The following is a 13,050-nucleotide window of genomic DNA, read 5'->3' as shown; positions in this document are numbered from 1 at the left end:
ATAGTAAAAATAATTCAATAGCTATAAATTGAGGATTATATCCTCCTTTTACAAGTAGGCATACTCCTATGTAATTATGAAAACTGGCAAAGCCATGACAGTTGTCATTTGAACTTCCCAAGGATATAAATCATATACACACACATTTGAACACTGACTGGATTGTTTATGATAGATAACTAAAGAATTACTGGTCCTAGCTGGTTTGGCTCAGTGGATAGAACATCCGCCTGCAGACTGAAGGGTCCCAGGTTCAATTCTGGTCAAGGGCACATGCCCAGGTTGCCGGCTCGATCCCCAGTGTGGGACATGCAGGACGCAGCCAATCAATGATTCTCTCTTATTATTAGTGATTCTCTCTTATCACTGATGTTCCTATCTCTCTTTCCCTCTTCCTTCCTTTCTGAAATCAATAAAACACATTTTTTAAAAAGAAACACTGCCATTTTTATTTTTAGATAAAATAGTAGTATTAAAAATGTTTTAAAAAGTCCTTATCTGTTTTTTTTTTTAATCTCCAAAAATGTGTCCTCTTTTATGTTAATGAGAATACTATACACAACAAAGATATAACTTAAACACCGTGCTTTGATTTGGGTTCAGGTATTAAATTTTTAATTACGAAAATGTTATTTCAAAGTTATACTCTCATCAGGAAAATGTGAAAAGATACAGATACATTTTCTGTGATTTTTATAAATTTTTTAGAATAACTTGAATGATTATATTTAAGAGTCCTTATCTCTTCAAGATACATATTGATATTTTTATAGAAGGCATTATATAAGGTCTAGTATTTGCATTAAAATAATACAAGGAAGTGGGACTAGAGATCAAACAAACTGGCCAGATAATTGGCCAATAACTGTTGAAGCTGGATGATGGGTACATGTGGTTTATTATACTTTTCTGACTACTTTGGTATTTGTTGAACTTTTCCATAAAGTTTTTTAAGGAAAAGAATATTCAAAATGTACTACACCTTTGAGGTTTCTAGAAAACAAGTGAATTATAAAACAAGTTTTGTGACTTTCACTTCTACACCTTGAAAATAGACTCACTATTCAGAATTAACCTGCTAAGAAAAAACCCAGCTTCTTCCCGATTTAGAATTTCAATAACTATGTACTTAGAACTATAAAAACCAATTCCACAAATCAGTTCTTTTTACAAAAACATAAAAGCAACTTACATGAAAATAAATTTCAAATGAACTAAAGATTTAAAGTGAAAGAAATGAATACTACAAGGAAACAGTACACTAAAAAAAAAACAGAAAAAGTTTTTGAAAGATTAACATGCAGTTTATTTAAGAATTATCACAAATCATTAAGATAAGCCCAACAGAAAAACAAATGGGGAAGATATGAAGAAACAAGCTCCAAAAAGTGATAGGCAATGAAAATATCCATTAAAATGATGTTCAACCTCAACATTATTAACCAAAAAAAATCCAAACTTAAAAAATAAGATACTGTCTGTCATTTAAGAGACTTACAGATGGCCAGTGTGGAAAAGGATATGGGGAAAAAACACTGTCCTCTTTGGAGGAGGATCAGACAACAAAGTTTTAACCTGCATATCCTTCGCTCAGCAATTCTATTTCTGGTGGGATATCCTAAAGAAATAGTCCCACACGTGCTGCAAGTTGTAGAAACAAGGATTTTTCAGGACATAATTAACTTAAGAAAACTTTAAATATGTCCCTCAACATGCAAGTAGTTAAATTATGGTACATACAATGGCATACAGCATAGCTGTTTTTAAAATACAGTTGATCTTGGACACAAACAAAATTTTAAGTGAAAAATGAAATCAAGAGAAAAAGGAATATAGTTTTATCCCACACTGAGGTGGAATACGTACATATATATTTACTTATTATATCTTATAGACACAAAAGGAATAGAAGGACATGCAAACTGTTAAGTGAAGTTATCTCTGGAGAGGATCATGTTGGTAGTTAAATTTTCTATCAGAACGTAAGACGTCAAGAGTTTTTTCAATTTTGTTAAAAAAATGTCCCCATATTCACGCGTTTCCCACACCCACCTCCCACGTTCTGCATGCTGATTTTTTGCAACCACCAATCTGACCCCAGCTGAGAAGGGTCAATGTCCTTCCTTGCTCCCTGGCCCAGCTCCTCCACTGGGCTGGATCGCTGGCTCGTGGCAGCGCACCGCCAGCTGCTGGTTCCGCTCGGTGCCCCTCCGCTCCGCCCGAGTCTCTCCCCTTCTGCTCCATCTGTTAGGAATGCTCCTTGCCCACCTCTCCCACTCCCCCGCCCGCTCCCGCTTCACATGACTAATTTCAGGTTTCTGGCTGAAATGCCTTTTCCTCAGAAAAACATTCCTGACTCCTGACTCCTTTTATTACCCTGAGCCTTTTCTTTATGACCCTTAAAGAAACTGTAATTAAACACCCAATTGTTTAAATTACTTGTGTTACTGGGCACGTCCCTCACGAAGACACCAGGACAGGGACCTACTGGGATTCATTCACATCATGGCCGAGCGGGCACAGCAAGACGCAGAGTAGGCACTCATTACGGAATGTGTCTGACACAAATCCTACAAGGGAAATTTTGGGTGGTAGGTTAAAAGTAAAATACTAGTTTTTAATCTGCTGTTTCTAATTTTCTGGCAATAACCTAACAAGAAGGGTTTCCTTTACAATCATAAAAATACAAATTCCCTGTGCTACCTAAATTAAGTGTTTATGGCATGCCGATGTAAAACTCAAAAGTTTGTGCGTACTTTCATGCATGGCTGGTGGCCACAATCTTTGGTAAGCAATTGCTTTTTAATAAAGCAATATACCAATACGCAGCAAGTGCCGTAGACACAGGACTATCTTCTGTCCCGGTAATCCCAACATACTTTCCTGTAAGAGGATTTTTATTTGTAAGGGAATAATTCAACACAAGGCATACTGTACATATCGTTTTAAATGACGTTTACCTAGAGAAAAGCAGTAAAGCCCTGAAAACTAGTTTATATGCACAAATAACCCCCTGTGTTAGGCGGGGTTCAACGACGTGTTAGTTGTGTTAGAAACCGAGTTATGCTTTTGATATTCATTTAAAATGCCCCAAGAGACGTGGGTCTCTGGAATTCCTGAGACGCGGTAAACGTGGAGACAGTGACCAATACAATTCGCATTTACAGCCCAAGGACCGCCATTCGCCCGCTCCGACCGGGGAGGGTCCTCCGGAATCGTTGTCCGGGCCACACCTGCTTTCACGACCCCCGGGACCTACGTTCCAGCCAAACGAGAATGAGCGCCCAGATGCCCCGGTTTGTCGTGGGACCGTGACGAGCTCCCGGCGCGCCAACCGCGGACCTGCCCCACCCACCTCGCCAGCTGGACGGCCAGCCACCCCCTCGCAGGTGCCGGACAGCGCGGCCTCCCTCCGCGCCCGGACCCGCTCCCCTCCCCTCGGCGCCCGGACCCCGCTCCCCTCCCCTCCGCGCCCGCGACCCCAGCCCGCCACTCGGGGCGGCCAGGCGGCCGGCGCACCTTCACCCGCTTCGCCCCCGGTGCCCCGATCCAGCCGCGCCACACGGGTCGCCCGAAACTCGGCGGCCCTGCCCATTGGCCGCCGCCGCCCCTCCCCTCCCGGCGGGTTTAATGTGTAGCCGGCCAGGCCGGGAGGCTCCGGGCGGCACACGGTCCCGGCGAGAGGCCGCGGCCCCGGTCGCGAGCGCAGAGCCCCCGAGCGAGCGAGGACGGGCCCGAGCTGAGGGGTGCGGGGCGTGGGGCGAGCCGGGGCGGCGGGGCCTGGGCCTCGCGCTTACCTGGGGGGAGGACGGCGCAGCGGCGACCGAGCGAGGCTGAGGTGGGGGCGGCCCCTCGGGAGATGCCAAGCAATGGCGGCCCGCGGCGCGAGCCCACAAGACCCAGATCCCCGGGAGACCCCGCTGCCCGCCGGCCCGCCCCTTAAAGTCCCCTGAAGCTCCGCCCTCGGGGGCGGGGCGGGAGCACCGCTCTTAAAGGGGCAATGACACCGCCCCGGAAATTGCCCGGCCGGTGAGAGTCCGGTTAAAGGGGCGATGCCCCGTTCTCCCAGCATAGACCTGCTCTGTGGTCCGGGAACATCAGGCCTCCGCCCTTGGCGTGTGGACCCCCAGCTACCCTCAAGATTACCCCTATCATGGATGTGAGGGCGATCTGGCTGCGACATCTGTCACCCCATTGATCGCCAGTGTTGATTCGGCTGATCTGGCTGGCTAGGCGGGTGTCCCCCTCCTCCCTCACCGATCCATGTGCGTCCCTCCCGAAGCTGCGCGCTCGGTCGAAGAGGACGACCGACCCCCCCCCCCCCCCAACCTCCCCCAGGAGAGGACCGGTCTTCAGTCAAGGGTATACGAGTAGCTGCGCTCCCCAGCTAGAACCTCCAAACAAGCTCTCAAGATTACCCCTATCACAAAGGCAGCTTCCCGGTGCTGCTAATTAGTTCAAGAAATTCACTTACCAAATATTTACAGCCTTGTTGTTAAAGGAATATGTACAGTCGACATGCTAATCTATCTATTAACAGGCTAATATGCTAAGTGTCCGACCATCCGGGTAATGACGTCAGGTAGCCACACCTGGCTTCCTCTCCTAGCCCCGACCAGCCTCAGGTGCAAACATTTCACACTCTAACAAGTGCCTGTGAGCACTTGCCCCTGCCTCACCTCATTTGACCCTCAGAGAAGTCCTGGAGGAGGTAGATAGGAGACTCGATAGAATCCTATTTTCTTTTCATTAGCTGGAAAACGGAGATTAGAGAGCTTAGAAACTTGACCCAACTGAAAAGAAGTAAGAAATGGTGGACCTTGAAACTGTCTTCAGGTTTTCTCACTGTGCAGAATATAGTCAATCGCTGCCGCAGTTAAATAGTTCACCCTTCGTTCTCCCTGCGTGATCTACAATAAGAATGAAACGGAATTTTTGGACTGGAACACGCGGTATTCCCCTGGGCAGCCTGGTTCCCCGGCTCTTTGCTGGGAATCGAAGAATGAATCCACGGGCAGAAGGTGGTATACCAAAGGTGGAAACTTATTGAAGAACAAGTATAGGTTCCCATGTGGGGAGGGGGAAAGGGTCCCACAGAACAGACTCCCACCTGGGCAGGGGAAACAGTCCCACTGAGCTCTTTTTCCCTATCCTATATAATGAAAGGGTAATATGCAAATTGTCCCCTTGACGGGAGTTTGACCAGGGGGCGGGCCGGCCCACCAACCACCCACAGCCCCTCCCCCTGGCCAGCCAGCCCAATTGGCCCCATCAGGGCAGGCTGGCAGGACCCCAACCGTTCACAAATTTGTGCACCAGGCCCCTAGTGGCTTATAAAGGCCCCAGATCTCTGTGCCTTGATATCCCTCTGATTGATCACTATTCCCTTCGACTGGTTACTATGGTAACTCCTGAGCTCAAAGGTTGAACCTCCTTCCTTATTGTTTTCCTATTCCCTTTGGGCTTTCCTCTCCTTTCAGATGAGGAGCTTCCTTCCCTTTATTTTGTAAATATAGACCTTTTGCTGTTCCCTGCTCCCTCATTGTATGGAAATGTACCTGTTGCAGCTTTTCAGCTCTTCTATTCCATGGAAATATACCTTCTGCAGCTCTGCAGCTCTGCAGCCTGTGCTTCTTCCATGGTCCCCTTAATTTCCAAAATTTCCTAAACCTGTCTTTTTCACTCCTAAAAATTCCCATTTCAATAATGTATTTTGTGTTGATAGTTACTGCTGTGTTGCTGACAATTACCTGAAAGAGAAGTTGGGGTGCTTCACTGGGCTGGAAAAAGTTTAGCTACAGCAGAAAGCAGGTCTACTTAAGCAAATTTGTTATCCTATCTAATAGAAGAGAAACATGGTAATTAGCGCACGACCGCTACCCTTCCCATTGGCTAATCAGGGTGATATGCAAATTAACTGCCAGCCAAGATGGCAGCCGGCAGCCAGGCAGCTGGAAGCGAACATGAGGCTTGCTTGCTTCAGTGAAGGAGGACTCCAACGTTCCCCACCTGCCTTGCCGGCCTCTGAGCTTGCAGTTTGAAACATTGTAATAAATATAGAAGCTAAACAAAACCCCAGAAACCTGCTTTCGGCCGGCAGGGATCTCAGAGCTGGAGTTATACATTGTTTCTATTATGGAACCCAAACAAACCAGATACCTGCTTTCAGCAGCAGAGGCTTCAGAGCTGGAGCCAGAGCTAAAGCTGGCCCAGAATAAAAAAAGAAAGAAAGAAAAAAAGGAGCGGTTGGAAGCTTCAGTCACCCGCCAGCCTGAAAACAGCCCTCAGCCCCTCACCCAGACTGGCCAGGCACCCCAGTGGGGACCCCCACCCTGAAGGGTGTGTGACCAGCTGCAAACAGCCATCATCCCCTCATCCAGGCTGGCCAGGCACCCCAGTGCGGACCCCCACCCCGATCCAGGACACCCTTCAGGGCAAACCAGCCTGCCCCACCCATGCACCAGGCTTCTATCCTATATAGTAAAAGGGTAATATGCCTCCCAGCACCGGGATTAGCGGAGTCGCGAGGTCTCCCTGCACCAGGATCAGTGTGACAGGAGGCAGCGCCCAAACCCCCTGATCGCCCTGCAGCTCTGTGTGTGACAGGGGGCTGGGCCACAACCTCCCTATCCGCCCTGCTCTGTTCGTGACAGGGGAAGGCGCCCCAACCCTCTGATCAGCCCTGCTCTGTGCCTGATACGGGGGAGCTCCCCAACCCCCTGATCACCCTGCGGCTCTGTGTGTGACAGGGTGCGGCGCCCCAACCCCCTGATCGGCCCTGCTCTGTGTGTGACAGGGTACGGTGCCCCAAACCTCCCCCCCCCCCCCACGGGCCCTGCTCTGTGTGTGATGGGGTAGAGCCATAACCTCCCCATCGGCCCTGCCCTGAGTGTGAGAGTGGCAGAGCTCCAACCCCCTGATCCGCCCTGCTCTGTGTGTGACAGGGGGCGGTGCCCCAACTCCCCTATGGGCCCTACTCTCTGAGTGACAGGGGGGAGCTCCTCAACCCCCTGATGGGCCCTGCTCTGTGTGTGACAGGGGGCATCGCCCCAACCCTCTGATTGGCCCTGCTCTGTGCATGACAGGGGGTGGCGCTGCAACCTTCCCATCGACCCTGCCTTGAGTGTGACAGGGGACGGTGCCCCAACCCCCCAATCAGCCCTACCCTGAGCGTGACTGAGGGTGGCATCGCAACCTCCTGATCCGCCCTGCTCTGTGCATGATGGGGTGGCGCCCCAACTCCCCAATCAGCCCTGCTCTGAGCCCGACCAGGGGCTGCACCTAGGGATTGGGCCTGCCCTCTGCCCCCTGGAGCAGGCCTAAGCCAGCAGGGCATTATCTCCCGAGGGGTCCCAGACTGGGAGAGGGCACAGGCCAGGCTGAGGGACCTCCCCTTTCCCCCCGAGTGCACAAATATTTGTGCACCGGGCCTCTAGTATATATATAAAAGGCTAAGTTTACTCGTGCATGCACAATACATATAAAGCTCTCACTGGCGCCAATTGCACGTGAGTATATCGATCTGTCATTGTCGATTGTGAATTTGGTTGTTTTTGTTGACATTCTGAAGCTGAAAGAAAGCGGTAGCGTCGCATGGAAGTAACAATGGCAATTAAATATGATCGTAATAGTGATCGGGTAGATATAATTCTCCCCGTGTAACGGAAGTTGCACTCATATTCAGAAACGAAGATGAAGGACCTCCTTATGAAAGGGACTTGCTCATTCTTTGTAAACCAGATCCCAGTAATCCGAATGCCACAAAATGAAGCAAATCGGTATCCTGTTTCCTACATTAGATGCAATGACGTATCCTATTTTTTCCCCACGTGGTGGAAAAGGCTGGGGAACGGATATTGCTTTAAGACTCAGAGACAACAGTATAATCGACAATTATACTAGCTTCAACAGATGATGCCGAAAAGGAAAATTTTCCCATCGAATTTCTTAAAAGTATTACTTCTTCAAGAATGCCATGTCATAAATTAGAATTGAAAGTAGGTGCAATCATGATACTACTGAGAAATCTTAATAGTAAATGGGGTCTTTGTCATGGTACTAGATTTATTATCAAAAGATTGTGACTTAACATAATCGAAGCTGAACTATTAACAGAATCTGCGGAGGAGAGGTTGTTCTGATTCCAAGAGTTGATTTGTCCCTGACACTGGCCTCAGTGTTAGAATCAGTTTAATCAACTTATCAGTCATTGTTTTTATGAATGTTTTTATAGCATGTTTTTGTTGTTTCTGGATCATGTCTTCGTTGTTGTTATATCATGTTGTTATTGTTTATTTATTAATCAATTTATATGTTATTTCCATATATATTTTACTAATTTTCTTTCATCTCTGATACTTCTATTATAGAGAAAGGGTGGATAGCGATATTAAAATATTTCTTCTAATTAATTTCCTTTCGATGTGTACAAATTTGTGCAGCAGGCCACTAGTTCCTAATAATTTATCACCTTCCAAAATCCTCTCTCCCAGACATTAAATATCCTCTGTAACATCCCTGTTTTGTGGTACATTAGTCCGCTAATTGACTCCCACCAGAGAAAGAGAAGTCTCTCTCCTTGAACACAGCTGAATTAAGTAAAAATGAATTTGGCTGCAAGTAATAGGGAAACAATTAACAGTACTTAGACCAGTGGTTCTCAACCTTGGCTGCACATTAGAATCACCTGGGAATCTTTTTAAAATCCTGATTTCTGGGCCTCATCCTCCGGAAATTCTGTTTCTTTGTTATGGGGTGAGGCCACAACATTAGTAACAAAGAAACAGAATTTCCGGAGGATGAGGCCCAGAAATCAGGATTTTAAAAAGATTCCCAGGTGATTCTAATGTGCAGCCAAGGTTGAGAACCACTGACTTAGCCAAATAAGGAGTTTATTCTTCTCACATAAGTAATCTAGAGGCAGGCAGGTGCCTAGTACTGGTTCAGCTCCTCAACAATGCTGTAAGAATCCCAAACGCTTACCCTCTTAGTTCTCCATCCTTGGCATGTTGAGTCTGGTTCTTCTGCTTCCAGCCTCTGACCACAGGAGGGCTGCCGTAGCTCCAGCTCTCCTATCTGAGTTTCAGAAATGAAAGGACAAGGGGAAAAGATCTTCTCTTCCTGAAGCTTTGTCTTTTAGTTCAGGAAATAACTGAGGACTTTTGTCCCACGTGAGCAAAATCTCCTCCTCGTCCTGATTTCCAAGCTCTTTACTTTCCTGGTCACTTTCTCCACACTGGTGGAGTCATTCATGCCAAGGGATTCTGAGCAGAGTGGAGCAGAGGAAATTCAATATGAGATTCAGTCCTCCCGGAGATTGAAGAAGTCCTGCATTCCAAAGTCTCCATTGAAAAGAAAACACCATCGGGGACGGGGCAAATGGGGGACATTTGTAGTAACAGCAACAATTTTTAAAAGGCAATCAGTGAAAAAAATAAGAAAACACATCAAGAGAGTAGGTATGAAGAATTTATCAAACACTGGCTCTAAAAGGGCACCACCTCTTCCAAAAATGGACACAGATAAAATACAGCCATGTGCCACATAAGAACATTAGGTCAATGATGACTGAAGAAAGACCAAGATGGCAGCATAGGGAAATGCCTGTACTCGCCACCTCCCACAACCACATCAAAATTACAACTAGATACAGAACAAACATCATTCAGAATCACCTGAAAGCTGGCTAAATGGAAGTCCTGCAACCAGAGATGTAAAGAAGAAACACATTGAGACTAGTAGGAGGGGCAGAGGCGTAGAACGGGCTGGTCTGACACCCATGTGTGCCGTTTTTGTTTTGTTTTTTAATCTGGAGGGAGATTGCCTCCAGGGAGGCCCCCGTGAGGAGCAAGGGGTCCCAGACCCACACCAGACCCCCCAGTGCAGGGTTCCAGAACTGGGAAGAGAGGTCCCCACAACTATTGCTGTAAAAAATAGTGGGAATTGTGGCTGAGTGATACGAAGGCTGCTGGGGACCCAGGTGTTGCGTTTAAAGGGCAAGCATATAAAGTTAGACTGGCAGCATCAGGCAGCTTTGGGGGTCCCAGACACATATGGGGAGGAACTGGATTGTCTGGCACTGGGGCAGTAACTTGGGAGTGGCTTTCTCCCCGATGGGGGTGCTCAAAAGAGTCATAGTTCCTGTGCTAGGACCTCCCCCATCACAGAGCTGACTGACAGCCATATCTGAGTCTCCATCAGTCTATTCCACCTTGGGGATTCTTTAAGACCCCGTCCCATCCAATTTGCAGCCACAACCAAGCTTTTTGCACCAGCTTTTCCATATGAATGGCCTGTCTTTGCTCATGCTTCAGACTTTGCTAAAATAGCTCAATAAGCTGCAACTGGTGACCTATCAATAAAAGGCCCAAGATGGGTCACTAGCACCAGCATGCCTCGCCTCACAGCTGGGCCTTGTCTGGGCACCTCCAAGCCCAATATAAATAGCAAGTAGCAGCTGTCTGCAGATCCCTCAAAAGCTCCTGCTGGGTGGCCCCAGGCAGTGGCTGACATTCCACCTCCCTGGAGGCCCTATAGCCAGTGCATCCAGTGGACAGTTTCAGACCATACCTGATTATAACTCTACACATCTACAACTGACACACTTAAAAGACAGATTCAGTGAACATGAAAGCCCCACTGAAGCAAGCTGTGCTCCAGAGGGGTGTCTCCTGCACAGCAGCTCTCCCACTGTGGTCACAGCTGGTCCTCATAGCCAATTGGCCTGAACAACAACTCCTCCCAGTGACTCCGACAGCAATCAAGGCTCAACTATAAAGCTGTGTACACAGCCCACATAGGGATGCACCTAGAGTACCTAGCTCAGGTGACTGGAGAGGCTGAGCCACTGGGCGGGCCCTACAGGACACCTACTACACAAGGCCACTCTACCAATTCCAGGAGGCATAGCAGCGCTACCTAATATACAGAAACAAACACAGGGAACCAGCCAAAATCCAGAGACAAAGAAATATGTCACAAATGAAAGAAATGGAAGCAAGTAAACTAATGAATACAGAGTTCAAAACCATGGATATAAGCTTACTCAAGGATCTTCATGAGACTTTTAAGAATCTTAATGAGAATGTTAAAGACATGAAAAAGAATCAGTTAAGTATACACTAACTGAAATAAAGAATAATTTACAGGGATTCAACAGTAGATTAGAAGATTCCAAGAATCAAATCAATGATTTGGAATATGAGGAAGCAAAAAACACCCAATCAGAAGAGCAAAAAGAAAAAACATAGAAAAATATGAAGATAGTGTAAGGAACCTCTGGGACTACTTCAAGCATACCAACATTTGCATTATGGGGGTGCCAGAAGGAGAAGAGAGAGAGCAAGGTATTAAAAACCTATTTGAAGAAATAATGACAGAAAACTTCCCCTACCTGGTGAAAGAAATAGACTTACAAGTTCAGGAAGCACTGAGAGTCCCAAAGAAGAGAAACCCAAAGAGGCCTACACCAAGACACATCATAATTAAAATGCCAAGTGTTAAAGACAAAGAGAGAATCTTAAAAGCAGCATGAGAAAAGCAGTTACTTACCAACAAGAAAGAGCCCATACAACTGTCAGCTGATATCTCAACAGAAACTTTGCAGGCCAGAAGGGAGTGGCAAGAAATATTCAAAGTGATGAATAGCAAAGACCTACAACCAAGATTACCCAGCAAAGCTATCATTTAAAGTTGAAGGTCAGATAACACAGAGACAAGAAAAAGCTAAAGTACTTCATCACTAAACCAGTATTACATGAAATGTTGAAGGGTCTTGTTTAAGAAAGGGAGAAGAAGAAGAAGAAGAAGAAGAAGAAGAAGAAGAAGAAGAAGAAGAAGAAGAAGAAGAAGAAGAAGAAGAAGAAGAAGAAGAAGAAGAAGAAGAAGAAGAAGGAGGAGAAGGAGAAGGAGGAGGAGGAGGAGGAGGAGGAGGAGGAGGAAGAGGAGGAAGAAGAGGAGGAGGAGGACGTGGAGGAGGAGGATGTGGAGGAGGAGGAGGAGGAGGAGGAGGAGGAGGAGGAGGAGGAGGAGGAGAAGGAGAAGGAGAAGAAGAAGAAGAAGAAGAAGAAGAAGAAGAAGAAGAAGAAGGGGAAGGGAGAGGTGGAGGAGGAGGAGGGGGGGGGAGGAGGGGGAGAGGGAGGGAGTGGAGGAGAAAGAGAAGAAGAAGAAAAGAAGAAGGAGAAGGAGAAGAAGAAAATGGCAATAAATACATAGCACTTTAAGGGAGAGATTGAAAATGATACATTCGTAGTAGAGGACTTTACCACCCCTCTGACTTCACTGGATAGATCTTCCAGACAAAAAAATTAACAAGGAAACAGTGACTCTGAAGGACACACTGGACCAGATGAATTTAATTGACATTTATAGAACATTTCACCTCAACGAAGAATATACATTCTCCTCAAGTGCACATGAGTCATTCACAAAGATAGACCACATGTTAAAACACAAAACAAGTCTCTACAAGTTCAAGAAGATTGAAATCATATCAAGCATCTCCTCAGATCACAGTGGGATGAAATTAGAAATCAACTACAGTAAAAACACTCAAAAACATTCAAACTCATGGAAGCTAAATAGCATGTTATTAAGCAATGAATGGGTTACCAACGAGATCAAGAAAGAAATAAAAAACTTCCTGGGAATAAATGAAAATAAACACACAACAGCCTAAAATCTCTGGGACACAACAAAATCAGCCCTGAGGGGGAAATTCATAGCACTACAGGCCTACCTCAAAAACAAGAAAAATAAAAAATAAAATATTTAACCCTAAAAGTTAAAGAACTAGAAAGAGAACAAAAAGAAAAGCCCAGAGTAAGTAGAAGGAAAGAAATAATAAAGATTAGAGTAGAAATAAATAACATAGAGACTAAAAAAACAATACAAAAAAATCAATGAAACCAAGAGCTGGTTCTTTGAAGGGATAAACAAGATTGATGACTGTTAGCCAGTCTCATCAAGAAACAAAGAGAGAGGACCCAAATAAATAAAATCAGAAACAAAAGTGGAGAAGTAACCACTGACACCACAGAAATACAAAGGATT

The 13,050-nt window shown here is 46.1% G+C and overlaps 1 protein-coding gene across 5 annotated transcripts in view; it reads right to left on the bottom strand.

The window, feature by feature from the left end:
- The window catches only part of EPB41L5 (erythrocyte membrane protein band 4.1 like 5), a 169,226-nt gene extending 165,252 nt beyond the window's left edge, over window positions 1-3,974 (bottom strand). For 3 of the 5 annotated variants that reach the window (XM_059704699.1, XM_059704700.1, XM_059704701.1), the window contains exon 1: window positions 3,520-3,539. The gene's annotated coding sequence lies outside the window, so the exon portion shown is untranslated. Of the gene's footprint in view, window positions 1-3,519; window positions 3,540-3,797 lie in introns of those variants that run through there. The other 2 variants (XM_059704702.1, XM_059704703.1) reach the window with 2 other exon arrangements.
- Window positions 3,975-13,050: the final 9,076 nt, after the last annotated feature.

This window comes from Myotis daubentonii, chromosome 7, assembly GCF_963259705.1.
Source record: "Myotis daubentonii chromosome 7, mMyoDau2.1, whole genome shotgun sequence".
NCBI lineage: Eukaryota > Metazoa > Chordata > Mammalia > Chiroptera > Vespertilionidae > Myotis > Myotis daubentonii.
The sequence above is the reverse complement of the archived record's forward strand: the minus strand, read 5'-3'. Positions and strand labels throughout refer to the sequence as shown.